Source organism: Dermochelys coriacea, chromosome 9, assembly GCF_009764565.3.
Source record: "Dermochelys coriacea isolate rDerCor1 chromosome 9, rDerCor1.pri.v4, whole genome shotgun sequence".
Classification (NCBI taxonomy): domain Eukaryota; kingdom Metazoa; phylum Chordata; order Testudines; family Dermochelyidae; genus Dermochelys; species Dermochelys coriacea.
The window spans coordinates 11713026-11734864 of NC_050076.1; the positions used below are offsets into that span (position 1 = coordinate 11713026).

The 21839-nt window shown below is 41.3% G+C and overlaps 1 protein-coding gene across 3 annotated transcripts in view; it reads left to right on the forward strand.

Moving 5' to 3' along the window:
* The window catches only part of GNB4 (G protein subunit beta 4), a 125021-nt gene that overhangs the window by 10718 nt on the left and 92464 nt on the right, over window positions 1-21839 (forward strand). The window contains exon 2 of one of the 3 annotated variants that reach the window (XM_043491926.1): window positions 6031-6107. The exons of 1 other annotated variant lie outside the window; for it this stretch is intronic. The gene's annotated coding sequence lies outside the window, so the exon portion shown is untranslated. Of the gene's footprint in view, window positions 1-4686; window positions 4796-6030; window positions 6108-21839 lie in introns of those variants that run through there. One more of the 3 variants, XM_038415798.2, reaches the window with a different exon arrangement.

Genomic DNA, 21839 nt, shown 5'->3' on the forward strand with positions numbered 1-21839 from the left:
AAACAAAGTAAATCTAATGGTGCATTATCCTTTCATGTATATTATGTGTGCTCATTACTTCCTAAATTGCAAAATTCAGTCATTTGCAAAGACTCAGCAAGACTTGTGTGAAAACTAGCCTCATTCAAGTGTATTATTTTATTGTGTTATTGACTGGGGGTTAATAGTAGATCCTAAAGGCAATGGATGTAGTTATAATAACATAGATCTCAAAGCACTTTCCAAAGAAGATAAGTATCACTATATCCATTTTACAGATTGGGAAATGGAGGCATTGAGAGGAGAAGTGGCTTTCCCAAGGTCACCCAGGAAACTAGTGGCAGAACTAGGAGTTGAATGAAGTCTCCTGAATACAAGCCCAGTGCCCTACCCAAGAGGCCACACTGCTTCATTGCCTCTGCTTTAGTCACGCTGTCTGTCTTTAGGATAAAGAAAAGGAGTACTTGTGGCACCTTAGAGACTAACAAATTTATTAGAGCATAAGCTTTCGTGAGCTACAGCTCACTTCATCGGATGCATTTGGTGGAAAAAACAGAGGAGAGATTTATATACACACACACAGAGAACATGAAACAATGGGTTTATCATACACACTGTAAGGAGAGTGATCACTTAAGATAAGCCATCACCCACAGCAGGGGGGGGAAAGGAGGAAAACCTTCCATGGTGACAAGCAGGTAGGCTAATTCCAGCAGTTAACAAGAATATCAGAGGAACAGTGGGGGGTGGGGTGGGGGGGAGAAATACCATGGGGAAATAGTTTTACTTTGTGTAATGACTCATCCATTCCCAGTCTCTATTCAAGCCTAAGTTAATTGTATCCAGTTTGCAAATTAATTCCAATTCAGCAGTCTCTCGTTGGAGTCTGTTTTTGAAGCTTTTTTGTTGAAGTATAGCCACTCTTAGGTCTGTGATCGAGTGACCAGAGAGATTGAAGTGTTCTCCAACTGGTTTTTGAATGTTATAATTCTTGACGTCTGATTTGTGTCCATTCATTCTTTTACGTAGAGACTGTCCAGTTTGGCCAATGTACATGGCAGAGGGGCATTGCTGGCACATGATGGCATATATCACATTGGTAGATGCGCAGGTGAACGAGCCTCTGATAGTGTGGCTGATGTGATTAGGCCCTATGATGGTATCCCCTGAATAGATATGTGGACAGAGTTGGCAACGGGCTTTGTTGCAAGGATAGGTTCCTGGGTTAGTGGTTCTGTTGTGTGGTGTGTGGTTGCTGGTGAGTATTTGCTTCAGATTGGGGGGCTGTCTGTAAGCAAGGACTGGTCTATCTCCCAAGATCTGAGAGAGTGATGGCTCGTCCTTCAGGATAGGTTGTAGATCCTTGATGATGCGTTGGAGAGGTTTTAGTTGGGGGCTGAAGGTGATGGCTAGTGGCGTTCTGTTGTTTTCTTTGTTGGGCCTGTCCTGTAGTAGGTGACTTCTGGGTACTCTTCTGGCTCTGTCAATCTGTTTCTTCACTTCAGCAGGTGGGTATTGTAGTTGTAGGAATGCATGATAGAGATCTTGTAGGTGTTTGTCTCTGTCTGAGGGGTTGGAGCAAATGCGGTTATATCGTAGCGCTTGGCTGTAGACAATGGATCGAGTGGTATGATCTGGATGAAAGCTAGAGGCATGTAGGTAGGAATAGCGGTCAGTAGGTTTCCGATATAGGGTGGTGTTTATGTGACCATCGCTTATTAGCACCGTAGTGTCCAGGAAGTGGATCTCTTGTGTGGACTGGTCCAGGCTGAGGTTGATGGTGGGATGGAAATTGTTGAAATCATGGTGGAATTCCTCAAGAGCTTCTTTTCCATGGGTCCAGATGATGAAGATGTCATCAATGTAGCGCAAGTAGAGTAGGGGCATTAGGGGACGAGAGCTGAGGAAGCGTTGTTCTAAGTCAGCCATAAAAATGTTGGCATACTGTGGGGCCATGCGGGTACCCATCGCAGTGCCGCTGATTTGAAGGTATACATTGTCACCAAATGTGAAATAGTTATGGGTCAGGACAAAGTCACAAAGTTCTGCCACCAGGTTAGCCGTGACAGTATCGGGGATACTGTTCCTGACGGCTTGTAGTCCATCTTTGTGTGGAATGTTGGTGTAGAGGGCTTCTACATCCATAGTGGCTAGGATGGTGTTTTTAGGAAGATCACCAATGGACTGTAGTTTCCTCAGGAAATCGGTGGTGTCTCGAAGATAGCTGGGAGTGTTGGTAACGAAGGGCCTGAGGAGGGAGTCTACATAGCCAGACAATCCTGCTGTCAGGGTGCCAATGCCTGAGATGATGGGGCGTCCAGGATTTCCAGGTTTATGGATCTTGGGTAGCAGATAGAATACCCCAGGTCGGGGCTCCAGGGGTGTGTCTGTGCGGATTTGTTCTTGTGCTTTTTCAGGGAGTTTCTTGAGCAAATGCTGTAGTTTCTTTTGGTAACTCTCAGTGGGATCAGAGGGTAATGGCTTGTAGAAAGTGGTGTTGGAGAGTTGCCTAGTAGCCTCTTGTTCATACTCCGACCAAAGTAAAACTATTTCCCCATGGTATTTCTCCCCCCCACCCCACCCCCCACTGTTCCTCTGATATTCTTGTTAACTGCTGGAATTAGCCTACCTGCTTGTCACCATGGAAGGTTTTCCTCCTTTCCCCCCCCGCTGTGGGTGATGGCTTATCTTAAGTGATCACTCTCCTTACAGTGTGTATGATAAACCCATTGTTTCATGTTCTCTGTGTGTGTGTATATAAATCTCTCCTCTGTTTTTTCCACCAAATGCATCCGATGAAGTGAGCTGTAGCTCACGAAAGCTTATGCTCTAATAAATTTGTTAGTCTCTAAGGTGCCACAAGTACTCCTTTTCTTTTTGCGAATACAGACTAACACGGCTGCTACTCTGAAACCTGTCTTTAGGATGTACGCTGTAGGCTTTGTATGCTGCTAACACTGGTTTTGGATGAGAATGATTGAATAGAGGAGGAGTAAAGGTGTTTGTATTCCATCTATGCGTCCATGTCCCCCCAGTTATGGAGCTGGCTAGAGACAATCTAGTCTGCAGCTTAACATGGAGCAGCCAAAGAGTTGCCCTAATTTAAGTTCAGCAGCAATGGACTGTTTTGGCTACCAAGAATAGTTAAAGGTGCAGCAGTGCTCCTGCCATGCCCCTGCCACATCCTGACAGAAGTGCCTACTAGAAAGGTTCTGTGTCACCCGGGGAAGCCCCGGTGTTAGGGGCAGTCATTCTCTATTGACTGGTTAAGCAGGCTTGCTGCTTTCTTAATATCTGCTTCACAATTTGGAGAAGTAATGTGTGATGGTCTAGGTAAAGGTAACAGGTCAAATTCAGCCTTCAGATGCCTCATTTGATAAAGATTTAATAATGGCATTGGACAGGTGAACATGAGGGCGGGACTTAGCTCAGTAGATTTAACATGCTGATTCCTTATGAACCAAAGCTGGACACACAGGGCTTGACACTCTTCTGCCTCCTACCTTGCATAATTATTTTCTCCTTTACAAAGTGGGTGTAAAATTGGGATTCTTTGCTCTGCACACCAGGGGTAATATTTAATGCTCACTTTGCACTTGCTTTGCACAGGATTGCACACTGTTCAAAGTATTGTGTGTCCAGTGGAGCTGTGGATCTTGAGGACTTGGCATATTAAATCTGATGGGCCAAGTTATCTGACCTTATGAAGAAATGCAACACTTTCAAGTTAGATTTTTTTTTAAAAACAATGAATAAGGTAATGAACTAATAGCAAATTGAGATACTTTCTGCTTTATAGGTCTGGACTAACACAAAGAAAGGATGTTTTCAAAGAAACATTGGTACTGGTGCTCAAAAATATCAGAAACAATTATTCTGTTCCAGTTTGTTTCCCTTATTTATTTACCCTCCACCTAGTCCTATGTGAGCTATTCGTACCTTATTTTCACTAACTTGGAATGATGTGAAATGTAGTCGGAAGTAAATTTACTGTGATCATTCTCTGTGTGTCTCTGTGTGTGTGTAAATAAATAAAACCCCTACGTTAGTGGAGCTTCCTTTTGTCTTTTGTTTGGACAGTTCTCTCAGCTGGGTCAGAACTGGACCTTGAATGATAATATCATTCACACCACATATGACTGCTGGTGTTTTTGTTTGCAAAGACATAAATACACCGGCCTTTGTCCACCTTACCCCAGATATATTAGTAATGAAAAAAGAATTTGGAGTGAGAGAGTTGATATGAATAGGCATATAACAATAAATAATATTAAATAACAAGAAACTGTGGAAAAAAATGCCCACCCTTTTGTCTGAATTCCAGTTTGAACTATTATATTGGGATTCTTTGACAGAACTGAGAGAAGAGAGCACAAAAGACATAGTTGCCTGCATTATTAATTGAAATCCAGAGAGCCCAAATTGCTGCAATTAAACCCTCAAGGATCTTCCCCACCATGCATTTAAAAAAAAAAGTTTTATTCACTTCTGCAGCTCCCTTGTGGTTTTTTGAAGCCAGTTAGTGCATATAGGAGTGTGGATTCTGAGAATTATCTATAATGCATGGCGCTTTCTGCATTCAATGGCATTTTTCCGACTTTCTCTACGTCACTTGCCATTTGTGAAGGTTGCCAGGGTAATGACCAATCATCTTGGGAGAAGTGCCTGCTAGTGAGGACAATGTAGGCTTTCTTCTTTTCAGTATTCTGCAGTACATATTTAAGAGTTGTTATAGGATCAGGATTGTAGATTTCTGTTTAGTTAGCAGAGGGTGAAAGTTTACAGAGTATGAAATAGCAGCTTACAAGCATTGAGGGTAAGTCTGTATTTGTTTTGTTTTGTTCAAACACATGGGGCCAAATTCATCCCTGCAGTAAGTGGATCCAATCCCAGTGAGCTTCCCCTTTCTTTGATATTTACAACTTGATATTTGCTTTTTATCATGCATGCATAACTGAGCATGAACTAAATAACCAACAGTAAGGAGGTTGAAACTACCCTGAACAAAGAAATACTAGTAATTCTGTATAAACATGTCAGGATGCTATTCTGTTTGTAGGTATGAATCTATATACCCTTTCCCACCAACACACATGCACCAAATATAGCCACTCATCCCAAACATATTTTCAGAGCAATAGATTAAAAACAAAAACGCACAATGTATTGAAATGCAGATTATGAAGCACTGCATTGTGGTTGCCTCTGAGGTAACTGGGAATTTTTGAATAGTCTTCACTGTACTGTACTATAAGTACACAATGGGCCACATCAGGTGGAAAACCATAGGATATCCAAAGTTGAGCCCTATTCTGTGAGATGTTGAGCACACTCAACTCCACTTCACCAGGGCAGAATTTGGCCTGTACGATAGACTTTTGCAGGATGGAGACCCATGGCTCCAAGGACATTGGGAGTTTTCTGTGCTGTATCCTGTGAGGTACTGAGTGCCCTCAGCTCTCTTGAAAGTCAATGGAAGTTGAGGGTGCTCAGAGCCTCAGAGGATGGGACCCAGCTTTAGACCTCTAATGGCTTTTCACATGGGAAGGCATTATCTGACAATGTATACAAAAATATAATGAAGACTATTCAGAAGTTCCCAGTTATCTCAGAGGCAGCCATAAAGTTATCTCTGCATAAGCATCATTATGACCCATTTAATTGTTTTTTTTAATTAACTCCTTTGAAAATGTTTTTGGGATGAGTGTCTGTGTGTGTTTGTTTAGTGGGAAGGGGTATATGAACTCATAACTATATACAGAATGGAATGCTGATATAGTGCAGTTGCTCAGTAAAATTACTACGGTTTCATAGTCAAATTAGTAACTGACTCATCAATGTTTGGTTATTTATTGCTTAATGTTTTTTGAGCCCACACAGAGCTTTCAAGTGCATTGGATCACAACCACCTTGCACAACATACAGGCTTCCATTGTAAAGGTTTTCAAGCACATAGAGAGATCTGTTGCACTTATAGTTTCAGCTGATCATAAGTATACTGAGAACAAGTCAGAAATATAAATGGGTTTTATTCACTTTCTTCCCAAACAGTTGTCTGCAGTCAGGACATTTTATTTAGCATAACAGGTTTCACTTCACAGAACTTTTGGATGCTATTGTATATTAAGGTATGTTTATGGTTGCTTTGCATTGCCAGAGTCGTACAAAACAATTGGAGCACACTAGCGAGTCTGGACTGTGTGTGTATGTGTAGTGTGAGAGAGAATGAATCACCACTTTAGTCTGAGGTTTTGCTCTTTTTATCATGCTTCATGGAAAATGTGTTTTACAATAAGCAGATGCATATCTTTGCTTTTAACAGTTGATAGTGCCATTTTACTTCTCTTTTCTTGATGTCACATGAAAGGTTTTGTGTATGCTTAATGGCTAAGTCGTTGCATTTGGGAAAGAAAAGCAGTGATTACAAATAACAGTAGGCTGTGCTCGTTTTCTTTATAGTCTTTGATTTACCCTTTTGTTGGTGCTTCAGGAAACAAAGAGTGGGTCATTTTTGTATTACTTTAAGTGGGATCCTTAAGACAGAAAAAAAATAATCTGGTGATAAGTGGATAAGGTATGTCAGCTAGAACAGGGATACTTGAAAACATCCAAAAGTCCAAATAACCTTGGATTATTCCAGTTCCTCAAGTGAGAGAAGGCAGCAGAAAATATTGGAGGTGAGCCTGGACTACATGACTGGTGTGAAACAGAAGGCTCTGCGGTTTTGTTTTGGCTTTTTTTGGAACATTGGGCCACACTCTAGTGAGAGAGGGGGGTGTACAAAGTAAGTAATTTTTAGTAAGTAATGAGCAGTTGGGAGGTGATTTTACCTTAGTAGGGTATTAGTGAGACTACGGGCATGGCTACACTTGCAGATGTAGAGGGCTGTGAGTTAAACCAGCCCTCTGAGAGTGCAGTAGGGAAAGCGCTGCAGTGTGTCCACACTGTCAGATTCAAGAGCACTGGTGTGGCCACATTAGCAGCTCCTGCAACACCACAGAGAGCAGTGCATTGTGGTAGCTATCCCAGCATGCAAGTGGCTGCAAAATGCTTTTCAAATGTGGGGGATTGGGTGGAGTGTGACAGGGAGAGTGTTGTGTGTATGTGGGCGGAGAGAGAGTGGGTTTTTGGGGGGCTGAGAGCATGTCAACATGCTGTCCTGTAAGTTCAGACAGCAGCAGACCCCTCTCCTCACGGCCTCTCTCTCTCTCTCACACACACTCACAGCAAGCAACATTCCACAGTAATGGCTTGCTTTGTCTTGGAGCAAATAAGCATGCCGGCTGTCAGAAAAGGAGCTTTGAAAGGGCATATCTGCATTCCTACAGCCAATTCCAAAACAATGACAAGAGTGGCCACTTGATTTAAGGGGATTATGGGACGTTTCCAGAGGCCAATCAGAGCGCAGTAATGCAACACCTCATTCACACTGATGCTGGGGCTTTTCAGCTGAGGCACAGCAAGTGTTATGCTTCTCGGGGAAGTGGATTACCAGGAGCCCTCCAGCTGCAGAGTCCAGGTGCTCTAAGTCCCTTGCCAGTGTGGACGGGTCGTGAGTTAGGGCGCCTGGGGTTGCTTTAATGTGCTCTAACTTGCAAGTGTAGCCAAGCCCTAGTATTAGAATACTGCATCCTGTTCTGGTGTCAACATTTTTTAAAAAAGGATGTTGAAAATTTGAGGAGGGTGCAGAAAAGAGCCACAAAAGTAGTTCAAAGGCTGTAGAAAATACTTTACAGTGAGAGACTTAAAGAACTCTTTTCAGAGTAGCAGCCGTGTTAGTCTGTATTCGCAAAAAGAAAAGGAGTACTTGTGGCACCTTAGAGACTAACAGATTTATTTGAGCATAAGCTTTCGTGAGCTACAGCTCACTTCATTGGATGCATTTTTAACAGTGAGGATGATTAACTATTGGAACAAACTGCCAAGGAAAGTGGTAGATTTCCATCTCTTGATGTGTCCAAACTAAGACTTGGATGGCTTTCTACAAGGCATGCTTTAGTCAAACACAAGTTATTAAGCTCAATACAGAGGTAACTGTGTGAAATTTAGTAGCCTGTGATATATCGGAGGCCATATTAGATGATCTGGCCTTAATAGCTATGAATCTAAGATGCCTGCTACAAAAAATACACTGTCCTGAGCAAATATAATTTTGAAGTGGTCCAAAACTAGAACCACATCTTAAAACCCATCCAAATTCGCAAGGGAAATGGTGGGACCAGATTTGAATTCCCAAATTCCAACCTCCTATGTTCTTGGTTCTGTATCAGAACCCAGACTAGAAGGGACCTACTTTTTATTGCAGGTTTGATTACAGGAGATCTCATGAGAGGAACAGATTACATGATATAATTCCATCATTCATGATAATGAAAAAGGACAATTTTTTTTTTGTTAAGGCACAGAATTGGAAGCTGAGAGATCTGGATTCTGTTCCCAACTCTGCCACTGGCTTGCTTTGTGAATTTAAGCAAGTTACTTCACCTGTCTGTGCTACAGTTTCCTAGCCTACAAAATGGGAATAACAGAAACTTACTAAAATGTTGTGAGGCTACATTCATGACTGTTTGTAAAGTGCTTTGAAATCCTTTGATCATGTGTGTTGTATACATGCTAAGGTTTATACATTTATTTGTTTATTACTGAAGTTGGTAAAAATTTCTGAAATCTGCAAACCTCAATTCTAGTCCTGATTTACCAGCCTAAATGAATTCTGATTAGAATACTACCTCCTCCGATAATCTTTTGTATACATGTAATTTAAGTATTCTATTTTGCTTATGATGGGTTAGTGAGCAAGGGTTTCATGCATTTGGTATATCAATTTCAGTATGGAAAAATTATCCTTGGAAATGGATGGTGAATCTTTCTGAACAATCCATCTTTGATATTTTTGTGCATATACTTTCATGAAACTGCATAATGTAGTAGTTCGGTTACAGGTTGTATTGCATTTGAGGCTACTGAAAACTTCTGCTAAAATCACAGCAGCTGTCAAAAAGGCTAATGGTATGCCAGGAACTATTAGGAAATGGATAAAAAATAAGAGAAAATGTCATAATGCCACAATATAAATCCATGGTATGTCCAGACCTTGAAAGATATAGTGGAACTGAAAAAAGTTCAGAAAAGGGTAGCGAAGACAATGAAGAGGTATGGAATGGCTTCCATATGAGAAGAGACTAAAAAGATTAGGGTTGTTCATCTTAGAAAAGGGATTACAATATATGAGATGATAGAGGTCTATAAAATCATGAATGGTGCAGAAAAAGTGAATGGAGAAGTGCTATTTATACTTTCACACAATACAAAAAATCAGAGGTCACCTAATAAAATTAATAGGCAGCAGGTTTAATATAAAAAAGAGTAAATACCTTTTCACATAATTAACCTGTGGAACTCACTGCCATGGGATGTTGTGATGGCCAAAAGTATGACTGGTTTTAGAAAGAACTGGATAAGTTCATGGAGCAGAGGTTCATCAATGGCTATTAGCCATGATGGTCAGGGATGCAACCCAATGCTCGGGTGACCCTAAACTTCTAAGTACCAGGTGGTGGAGTGGAAGAAAGAATTGATCACTCCATAATTTTCCTCTTCTATAGATTCCCTGAAGTTCTGGTACAAGGCACTGTCATACACAAGATACTGGGTAAGATGGACTATATTCTGACCCAGTATGGCAGCTCCTATGTTCTAATGTATGTTCTGAGGGTATAATTTAGAAAGAAGATGGTCTGGTGGTTTAAAACGCATGACTTGGAGTCAGGAGATAGGCTCTTTGGAAACTATTACCCAAAATCTCTAAGGTCTGGTTTACGCTAAAAAGTTAGGTGGAAGGGAGCCGCCTTAAGTCGACCTGTTAATGTATGTGTCTACGCTATCAGGTCCTTTACACCAATCTAAGTCATCTCTAATGTCGACTTCTGTAATCCACCTCTGCGAGAGGAGTAGCACTTCATTCGATTTTCATGGGTCGATTGCAAGATACTGCACACACAGCGTTGTGTAATTTGACTTAATTGGCCTCCAGGTGGTGTCCCACAATGCTCATCTGTGACTGCTCTGGAGATCATTCTCAACTCCGCTGCACTGCAGCCAGGTACACAGGAAACAGCCCCTCCCCTGCTAAAGCCCCAGGAATTTTTGATTTCCCATTTCCTGTTTGATCAGCTTGGGAACATGCCAGCTTGAGCACAGCTGATCATGAAGACTACACACCCCAAACGCGTTCTAGCCTGGTCTGCACAGGAGGTGGTGGATCTTATCGCTGTGTGGGGAGAAGAGTCTGTGCAGGCAGAGCTCCGATCCAGCAGAAGAACTGCTGACATCTGTGCAAAGATTGCTTTTGGAATGGGGGAGAAGGGCTACACGAGGGACACACAGCAGTGCCATGTGAAAATCAAAGAACTTCGCCAAGCGTACCAGAAGGCAAGGGAGGTGAACACTCATTCTGGTACTGAACCCCTCACATGCTGGTTCTACAACGAGCTGTGTGCAATTCTCAGGGGTAACCCTTATAGCACCCCCACAATCAATGTGAACACCTCACAGGTGTGTGATTCTAGGGACAACAAGGAGGACGATATGGTGGAGGAGGAGGAGAATGGATCCACGGCTTGCCTGTCTCCCATTCTCCCCAAGAGTCAAGAAAATTTTTTAACCCTGGAGCCCTGTGGGTTGCAGGACATCACAGTAGTTCACTGTGGTACCGGGGAAGGCACCTCTGGTGAGAATAGAGTTACAATCAAAGTCCAGTTAAACTTTAGCAGGAATTCACATTTGGTGGTATTGCATGTTTACTGTGAAGAAAAAGCGAAGTGCTGTGGTTCTCTGCTTACAAGAGGCTGTTCCAGCTATGCAGAGGATAGCCTCTGGAAAAGACTGTTTATGTGGACTGGGATAGGCCGGGAATTCTCACTGAATATCTCTAGGAAACTTTCATGGATGTACTCTGCAATTCTTTGCAGAAGGTGTCTGGGCAGGGCAGTCTTATTTCTTCCACCATATTAGGTCACTTTCACATGCAACTCCTGAATTAATTCTGCTGGCATCATTGTGGTACACAGCATAGCAGCATAAGGATTGGGTCTATACCCAGATATTTACAGCATCTCCTTCCATTCAGTCTCTGTTACCCTCAGGAGACTGATATCACATAGGGTCGCCTAGGGGAAACAGAGGAAGTTCTTATTAAAAGTGCTCTTACAAGAAAGAAAAAAAAAAAAGGGGTATGTAAACCCACCCCACCCCCACACATTCTGGATTGCCAATCCAAGTAGCTGCTAATGTGCCTTTACTGTGCTCGGCATGGTTTGGCAAGTAGTTTGAAGTGGCTGATAGGGGACTGGGCCGCACATGAAAAATTCTGCAATTTGGGAGTGAAAACGTTCCTCCCCGCCCTGTTCGTAAACAGCTTCCTGTGGTGCTATGGGGAAGGGCCATTGTTCAACTAGCTACCTTTGCTCCTGACATGAGCCTGCCATAAACTTCATTAAAAGTGCAGTCACCCATGACCCGGGGGGGCCTACTCACCATCGCTGGAGCAGCAAATCAGCACAGTGAACAGTTACGGATTCTGATTATGTTATGGCTTGCACCTAGTGTAATAAGAGTGTTTGTTTCTTTTAAATAAAAATGGCCTTGCTATGGAAATATTTTATCCATGTACAATGGCTCCTTTATCTTTTCCCATGACTGACAGGTGGAAATGTGTCCTTCGGTGTGTCATCAACACCTGAAAGCAGACTTTCACCGATTAGGAGGAGGAGAAAGAGAACACAGGAGGACATGTTCACCGAGATAATGAACACCTCTGGGACAGCTGAGAGCATGGTGGATTTCACTGTCTGAGAAGTTAGACATGGACATGGAGAGCAGGAAAGCTTCCAATAAGCAAGAGCGTGTGGCACAGGATGAGATGCTTTGGATTATCAGAGACCAAACAGACATATTGAGGCATCTGGTTGAACTGCAGGAACAGAAGCAGGAGGGTAGAGTCCCTCTGCAGACCGTGGTGGACAGCCAGCCAGCATTGCCTGGTGCAGAATCCCCCTCCTCCAAGCATTCCCTGAGACATGGGCGAAAAGTCCATTATCCCTTTCACTTAACTCAGAGGGAGGGTACAAGGAACAGAAGGTGCCCATTCACAGACCCTTGATGGTCTGGAATGTGGTATTATGTTACACAGCTGTTTCAACTTTACAACCCCTTTTCCCCAAGGTTACCTTTTTTTTTCTTCTGTTTTTCCTTTTTACTTATGTATGTTAAACAAAGTAAATGGATTTGAGAAATGTTCTTTATTGAGTAGAAGCAGTGGGCTTGGGAGGAGGGTTGGTTTTACGGGGACAGTGATACAAAGCAGGTGAAGGTTTGGGAAAGCACAATGCAGAGAAGCAGCTCATATTATTGTGAGTCATTACTGAAATGGCTTCTCAAAGCCTCGCAGATATGCAGCACCCCTTGCTGTGCTGTTCTTATTGCCCTGATGTGTGGCTGCTCAAAAATGACTGCCCTGCAATCTGCCTCAACTGCCCACCCCTGTGGAAAATTTCCCCCTCTTTTTCAAAGATATTATGGAGCACACAGCAGGGAGCTATAACTGTGGGGATGTTCTCTTCACTAAGGTCCAACTTTGTTAGTAAACTTCTCTAGCACCCTTTCAAATGACCAAAAGCACATTCACCCACCATTGTGCACTTGCTGAGCCTATAGTTGAACCGTTCCTTACTGCTGTCCAGACCGCCGATGTATGGCTTCATGAGCCATGGGAGCAAGGGCGTAGACTGGGTCCCCCAGCATGACTACAGGCATCTCAGTGTCATCAATGATCATTTTGTGGTCTGGAAAGTCCTGGATTGCAGCTTTTTGAACAGACCCGAGTTTCTAAAGTTGCAGGCATCATGAACCTTTCCCGACCATCCTACGTTGATGTCGGTGAAACGCCTCCTGTGATCCACGAGAACTTGCAACACCATTGAAAAGTAACCCTTTCAGTTTATGTACTCTTTGGCAAGGTGGTCTGGTGCAAGACGGGGATATGCGTGCCATTTATCGCCTCACTGCAATTAGGGAACCCCATTGTGGCAAAACCATTCACTATGTCCTGCACATTTCCCAGACTCACTACCCTTCGTAGCAGAAGTTGATTAATGGCCCTGCACACTTGGAGAACAGCAGCTCCCATGGTTGATTTACCTACTCCAAATTGATTCCCCACTGACCGGTAACTGTTTGGCATTAAAAGCTTCCAAATAGTGATTGCCACTCACTTCTCCACCGTCGGAGCAGCTCTCATTTTTGTGTTGCTGAACTGCAGAACAGGAGAAAGCTCTGCACAAAGTTCTTGGAAGGTGGCCTTCCACATTCAAAAGTTCTGCAGCCACTGTTCGTCATCCCAAACCTGCAAAATGATGCAGTCCCACCAGTCAGTGCTTGTTTTGTGGGACCAGAAACGGTACTCAACAGAGTACAGCTTCTCTGTGACTACCAGCAGCAACTGTGAATTGTTTTTGTTTGTTTGTTTTTCAATGGTTTGCAGCAGGGCTGTGTTCCGTGCAGTGGACCCTACTTCAGCTCTGGAAATACAGCAGGAGAAGGTGCAAAGTGTTTGAGATGCTCACAGCAAGAGTGCACAACTAAGCAGGCTCCATGCTTCTGGGGTTATGGTGTACGCGTGGCGATTTTAAGGCACGAAAACCACTGGGTTGTTTGCCGTTGAGCACAGTGCATCATGGGATGCTGATGTAATGTTCCCATTCGCCCTTGAGACAATGTTTTGGTCCCATCAGGCATTGCACAAACTTCCTAAAACACACTGCAGCAAGTTGCACTTTAGGATAGCTACCCAAGATGCACAGCTTTGTGCATCTATGCAGGCACTGCTAGTGAGGATGCACTCCATCAAGACAATAAGCATGGTGTGGCCACACACAATCAACTTAATTTGGAGGCTTGAGGTCAAATTAGATAAAGTCTAGTTAATTTTGTAGTGTAGACAAGTTCTAAGTGACTTAGTAGCCTTAGTCCCATTTTCAAAAGGGACTTATAAACTTAAGTAAGTCAATGGGACTTAGGGTCCTGAGACACTTAGGTGCTTGGAAAACATTATACACTGTTCCAAGATTTGCTAAAGATTTGCACTGTAGCTTTGGAGAAGTCAGTTAACCTCTTTGTGTCGCAGTTGTCTCCGTGTGTGAAGTGGGAATTAATAATATTTACCTCACAAATGTGTTGGTAGGCTTTATTTAGTCCTTTGTGTGTTTGAGAATGAACGTCAGCTGATTCTGACTGCTACAGAGGTAAATGTTGTTTCGAACAACCCACAGAGATGTCCCAGTTCATCTTGTTTTCCATGATGGTAACAAAGTCATTTTGAAATCTTCCATATGATTATGAAGGCTCATATAAAGAAGTTTCCTGGAGAGCAACATCTGTTATGTGGTGATAATAGTGATTCAAACAAAGGGGTGGCTTCCTGGAAAGAAACCACAGTCAATCTCATGGAATGAACCACATGACCAAACAAGCTCATTTGGAAATAGAAACAATATTCTGTAGGTGTCACAAAGAGTGCTGGAGACTCACAACATACATTTGTGGTATTGTGAAGAGATGTACAGTTTCAAGCAGCCAGGTAATGGAGAAGATTGGCTCTCATTTCCCTTCCCATTCCCCAGAGTCAAGCTGAACTATGATATATAGCAAAAGCTTTTCTGCTTGGTGGTGAAACTGAGGCAGAGATGGGTGTCACAGCTGTAATGGTCCCAGAGGACCAGTACACTCTGTCATAGATGCACTTTAATTAAATACTCCTAGAGCATGCAATGTGTCCCACACATGTGAACTCAGTTGTCCACTAACCTCTAACACCTAGAACTGCAGTTCAGGCAGACCTCTCCGGTGGAATATTATTTAATATTAATTACCTTGACAATTTGTGGGCCATATTCATGCACCATGTCAGCAGACTTTCACCAGAGATTAATTTTGTTTCACTGTTTTTTTTTTATTACATACAGACACTTTGGGCCACATTCAATATTGGTGTAATATCCTTCACTTTTGTGTGTCAAGCCTAGAAATCATCTTGGTCTTACTGCTTCACCTGTAGATTCCATCTGGCTTCTGTTGTTCTTTATTGAGGATAGAAATCTACCTTACAATTGTTGTTTTTGGAGTAACAGTTATTAAGGGGATGCCAGCATGTTTGTTAAGAATAGGAGATTAACTCAATGTGCAGTTTCAGGTAAACTCAAATCAAGCTGAAGATGGAGAATTCCAATTCTGTCAAATTCCACAGACACTTGATATATAAGTTACAAGCATTTCCACATACCCATAAATCCCTTCTTGGATGTTTTGGACACAACAATAATATTGAGCCAAATTCTGCAGTGCTTAATTGAACAAAACTCTCACTCAATGGGAGTTTTGTTGAATTAGGGACTGCAGAATTTAGCTCATTGTCTTTGGCTTACATGGCTGCAAATGTTTTGATGGTTATAAAGCTTTCAGTGAACTTTCATGCTTTAGTTCACAAAATGACTGCCTTAGGAAAAGCTTGCTTTGGAAGAAAAAAAAATTTATACTCTTATCTTTCATTTATTTTTTTATGAACATTGCTATAGTACTCCTCTGAGGGTATTTATATAAAATACATAGTACAATGCAAAAGAGGAAAAGATGCTTGGTCTCAGCAGAGAGAAACTTCAGGTTGAATTTCTGCAAATTAAAATAATTTTCTTTGTGCTTTTCTTGTCTAAATGAGGAAGTGAATTGGATTAATTTAAGGGCTCACAAGTCTGATTAGGATGAAATTAAGAAAAGGTAAATTTAGAATGAATATGGGGGCGGGGGAAGTAGTTTCCCTTCCCAAGGGTAGGAGTGGAAGCCCTATTGCTTCAGACATTTAAAGCTAGACTGGCTAAAGCACTGCAGAACTTACTATGGAGAATTATCCTGCATTGGCAGGAGGATGGGCTAGGTGACCTAACAGAGTTTTTGTCTGTAATTTGTATAATATTTATCATTGAGAGCACCAGCTCAAGCAAGAGTAACATGAGCAATTCTAAGTAAACCTCTGCATACAACCAGCCAGTCTTTTGTTTCCCCTGGTCCCACCCCTACACAAGCAACAGGGATGAGGGTGGGATGTGGGCTCTGCATCACTAGAGAATCCCCCTACAATGGCACAGAGGAAAATCTGGGTCATTGTCTGTAGTTTCCATTGTCTTTTCCAAAAGTACTGAATAAAATTATCCCAGAATGTTTGTGTGTGGATAGGTGGAATTTCTAATTTGAATTTTAAAAATCAACCAACCAACCATATATGCTCTGAAATATAAGGAAAGAATCTTTGAAAAATCATAGAACAAAAGAGGATGGAAAGCACTTGCACCTAGGAGATTTACTACAGAAAAGCCAGTTGCATTTCAGCTAATCTAGTCTTAGACAATATGGATGATTTGCCACCAGCAATATCTACAGACAGAATGAGGAAAAATCTCTCTCTCTCTCTTAGATCTATCTATCAAAAATGCAAGAAATGTGTTTCTGCATTGGACAATTGATGCATGTAGTGGCTAGAACACTTATGTTTATTTAATTCTTTTACTACAAAGAAATTGAACTGAGAAAAATTTAGCCTGCTTTCACAAAGCTTTTTTTTTTTTTTTTTTTTTTTTTTTGCTGCAGAGTGCACAGTATATGTTCTCTGCCAGGGAAAGAAACAGGCCATTTAAATTCAAGCAGTGTACCATCTCCAGGCTGAAAAGCTATTTTTATCTTCACTTGTAGCTTAATTTAGAAACTGAGCAGTTGAGGTCCTTTCTTTCCCCCACAGACTGGATTTTTCTTTTATAATGACTTTGGATATCCATGTGTGAGGCTACTGAATAGAATAAAAGTGGTGTATCCTGAGCTTCAAGGTCACGAATATACAGCTAAATAAAGCAGATTTATAGAAATACTGTATATACATACATACACACAGAAATTAAATTACGTTGATGTACAATCTTTTGAGCATCAAGGGCTCATTTGCCAGGAGCTTGCAGACTGCACCTAATTTTTTATACATTTATGCAGTATCTTATACAGATCAGTTATTTTTTTATGTACAGAGTGCTGTAATTGTATACAACCCTGTACAACACACACAGAAAGAAAAAATATGCTCCAAGGGCTTCCAGGAGGAGGAGAGGAGTATTTATGAGAAGTGTACCTATTCTGTGCACTGATTTTCTGGATCAGCTTCTTGATATTTGGCTTTGTTTATGAGGTGGCCACAGGCGTTCGGGGGCTCAGTTCTTCAGAGATAAAGTGCAACACCGAGAAGTGCAGATTTGAATCTGTTAGGTGATTGCAATGTTTGAATGCATTCAAATTCTTAATATAAAAAGTCTGCTCATAATTACAAGTAATTCCAAGAAGGCTTGCGTAAAAAGCAGTCATCTTAAAATTGCATGCTCTGTATCACTCAGAACTCATCTGTAGAAATTCGATATTATTCTATCATAAAACTTGGATTTAGCTAAATTTTAGCCTCCACTTGTTCAAATTTAGTGAAAAATGGGCCTGCAAAGTGCTGTGTTGTGGTGCAATAGCAAGGAACACAGAGGAGCATGAATGGTTACAACAGAAATAATTATGTTATTCATAACTTCAAAGTAACACAGAAGAGTAAAGCTGTGTGAACAACTGATTTTTCAGTTCGCTGGCTGTTTAAAAAAACTTTAAAAACACCAAAAAAAACCCATCTTTTGGGTGAATCCTTAACTAATTTTTTTTTTATGTTTTGTGAACTGAAAAGTAAAAAAAAAATTGTTTTGGGTCAAATAAAATGTTTTGTTTTAATTTCAAGCATTTTAAATGTTTTTTAAATAAAATTAAAGGTTATTTCAAAACAAAAACTAATTTCAAATTGAAATGTTTCATTTTGAAATGTTAAAATGTAATGTTTGGACTTAATATTTTTCCCCCCGACATGATCAATTTAGTAAAACTGACACACATATTTTTGAAATGTTTCGGTGTCACTGAATCTGCTTTGTTTTTGTTTTTATCTGGGGTTTTTTTGATCATAAAAAGTTTTGGATGAAACATATTGCCCAGCCCTAGTTCTGAGTGTAGTGTGGAAAAATTTCAACATTAATTCTTCACATGACCTGCAGCACACACACAAAATCTCTTTTTAAAGTCTCTGAAGTTTTAACTCATGATTCTTGAATCTTTTGATCCATTCAGCAGAGTGCTGACTTTCACACATGTACTTTTTGAGATTGCTTGAGTATTTGCTGGAAAGCAGGAAAGGTAATTTTGCTGAAGCTGTGTATGAAAAATCTTACAGTTGGAAGTGGAGGCTTCTGCTTCTCTTTGCTATTTCACTATTATGACAGCTGAAAGTAAAGGCTTCCACTCCGCTGCTTTTAAACTTGGGATGAGGAAAGGTTTAAAAAAAAAAAACTGGGCATGTTTAGTCTTGAGAAAAGATGGAAGGCAAACCTAATAAGTCTTTCAAATATGTTAAAGGTTTTTATGAGGAGGATGATGATCAATTGTTCTCTATGTTCACTAACGGTACGACAAAAAGCAAGCTTAATCTGCAGCAACGGAGATTTAGGTTAGATATTAGGGAAAAGTTTCTAACTATAAGGATGGTTAAGCACTGAAGAAGGTTACTGAGGGAGGCTGTAGAGTCCCCGCCACTGGAGGTTTTAAAGGACAGGTTAGACAAACATCTGTCAGGGATGGTCTAGGTATAGTTGGTTCAGGGGGGATGGACTAGATGAGAACATCATCATAATAATGGTATTGGATACAGACATGTCAAGTTTCACTCATTGAGTGTGAGACTCACTCATTACCGTGCTATCTCACTCATTTTGAGTAAATATTTAAGGATTTAAAATATTTTTACTCAGACGCTGCAAGAGACAACAATACATCCAGGTCCTGAGGCATGAGGCTTAGAGCTTGGAAAGCCGATTGTCAAGCTAGTGTACTGTGGTGATCATGGAAACTATAGACCTGCATTCTATGCGCTCACAAGAGGAGAAAGGAGGCTACATGGTCAAAAAATGAGCAGAACTTGATCAAAACTGCAAAATACAGTTCAAAATTTAAACCACAAATTCATGTCCGCAGGGATCTCCAACCATCCAGGTTTTTGTTCCAATCAGCAAATAATTGTTTTTATTTAAATCCACTGGTTTGCATTGCATATAGAATTCTCAGGAGCCCTAGACTTTAGTATGAATTAGGACGTGTTTCATATGCAATATTAAACAGTGCACATTTTAAAACAAGCTATTAAGTGCTCATTGGATTAAGAACCTGGACTATTGGATGTCACCAAGGACCAAAGATGAGAATCCCTGTTTTAAGCAATGACTTAACACATGACCTGGAAAGTCACTCTTTGGGGCTTTAAATCTCACTCTTAAGGATAGCCAACTCTTGGTATCTCTGTAAATAGGTTAAAAAAAGTGATATAAATCCTTTTTTTCCTTCCAGAGTGTAAGTCAACCACTACCTGACAGAGGTTAGAAAGAAACTTCCCCTGCAGCCAAGTTGTGCAAAAATTGTCCACTGTGGATGGGTGGAGTTTTTCCATCATTCTCTGAAGCATTTGGCACTCTGGCTATGTTCCTTTCTTTGGCCACTCACCCTATGCTGAGAGGACAGAGGACAGGGTTAGCATAGGAGCTATTATAGTAGTTTTGCACTGCCAAAGGATTTCCTTAGGTGTGGAAAATTCTTCATTGGTGATTTACTGGTCAATGAAGAATGTTCTATGCCTAAGGAAATCAGGCTGCTTTTTATCCCTTACTGGAACAGAGAATCCAACCCAGGAAGTTCAGATTGTGGCCCAAGATTTGGATCTGGTCCTTTTCTAAAAAGGGATTTTCCTTATCTGTTTCAGAGGTAACATTTCTCTCATCAAAGGCTTTATATGAAGCTGATAGTAGGAGAAATCTTCAGTGCTTATGTCTTCTCATTTTAGGCACAATGGTATGCTGTTGGGAGGCAGGATTCTATTTATTTGTCTTTTTAAAAGACAGGTTTAAAAAAAAAGATTAAAAGTCATCCCAGAGGTGCTGTGGAAGTGTCAAGAGAGAAGTGAAATCTTATGGAATTGACCATGACATTTCTGTTCTTAGAGAAACACAGGAGATATTTGAAACAATTGGCTGAATAACTGTAGAGCTTTTCAGTTTAAAATGGTAATTGATCCATTTGGAATTTTATTTCAGTTTTAATAACAGAAAGAGGGTGCGGAGGTGATGGTGACATTCAGATAGAGATAAAGTTAAAGCTAGACTCTGAGATTTGGGTTTGACGTTGAACCGGGGCAAAGGTTCTGATTCAACAACACCAAAATATTTTGAATTATTCTTTTGCCATTTGAGGCCAGACTCTTCCCATAAGGTTGGGATTACAACCAGGTCTGAACCTGAACTCAGTTATAGGCTCATTCTGCTTTCGGATCCAATCTAGAACCAGAACTATAAGGGTGAGTTTGGTCTGGGGAATTGAAACCAAATCTTCCTAAAATTCAAAAGTGATACAGATTTAAATTTCTGATATTGGCTCACATAGTGCTGTTTGTAATACAAATGAAGACATTTTAAAAAACACATTGGGCCCAAATCTGTCTCATTTCACCGTTTCACAGTGTTAATCTGTCCTTATTCTGTCTGAGGATTTCTGCAAAACCCCTGCACAGCCACCCACACAGAATACTTGTCCCAGAAGCATGAGTAATCAGAGTAGGCGCTCAGGTACCACACTGATAAGCATGGTATAATGCCTAAATAAGAAGATGGATAGATAGATATTCCAGGGATTTCAAGAGCAGCCAGTCAGGACCTGTTTAGGACACACAAGACTTCTCTACTCCTCTTCCTGCCTTGAATGGGCCTGGGGTTTGGTTATGGTTGAATATGTGTGTATCTACTATGTTGGATGTTGTGGGTGACCTGTCCTGTGTATTTTTGCCTTAGATGTTTGTGTCTTCAGGCTGATACATTTGTATATGCTCAGCTTGGCAGACTCCAGGTCTCTCCTCTGTAGGCTGTCTGCTGTGGAGTTGGGAATTGTTTCTGCAGCTGTTTGCATCTTTTTGACCTCCCTGTCAGAATCCGCCATCTGCTCCATAGCGGTGGAAGCCTGGTTACCCAGTGTTTGTGTCTTTTCCCCACTGGGTTGCTACCAGCTGTCATGTATAGGGTCACTCTTGTGACCTTTCTCTCCCTTTTTTCTACCCATATATGGTTATTGTAGTGGCCTGTGACTTTAAGAGACTTGGTAGCAGTCCACACTAGGAAGTTCAGGGTGATTTGGAGAAGGTTCATCCAGTGTGATCTCTGAGTAAACTGCAGTAAAGGCCTATTTGTTGGGACCTCCTGGGTTGTGTGTGTTTGTCTGATCCCAAACGGGGGACATTACACCCATGGTGCTTTCTTCTCACCTCCACTCTCTGCTGTCTGTGCCCCCTCGCCAGTGTTACCATTTCAAGAGGGGAGGGATCACATACATGGTGTACTCAGCCTTCCACATGCATTTTTAGCACCATTTTTGTGTGTAAAGGTTTCTTGATGATCAAGCCCGTATTTCCTTCAGGGTGCAAAAGAGATAAACTTGAAAATCCTTTAAAAGAATTCCTATTCAAAATCCTTTTTAGAAAGATTTTTAGCTGTTGTTTCAGAACCTGTATCTCAGAAAGGGAACTCCATCGATACCTTCTCCATCGAGGAGTGGGAGGAGGACTCAAAATGACGGCAGGCAGATTGTTCTTAGAAATATGATAGGAATATGTTCAAACTTTTGAAGACGCATTTTACAAAGAGCAACAAATT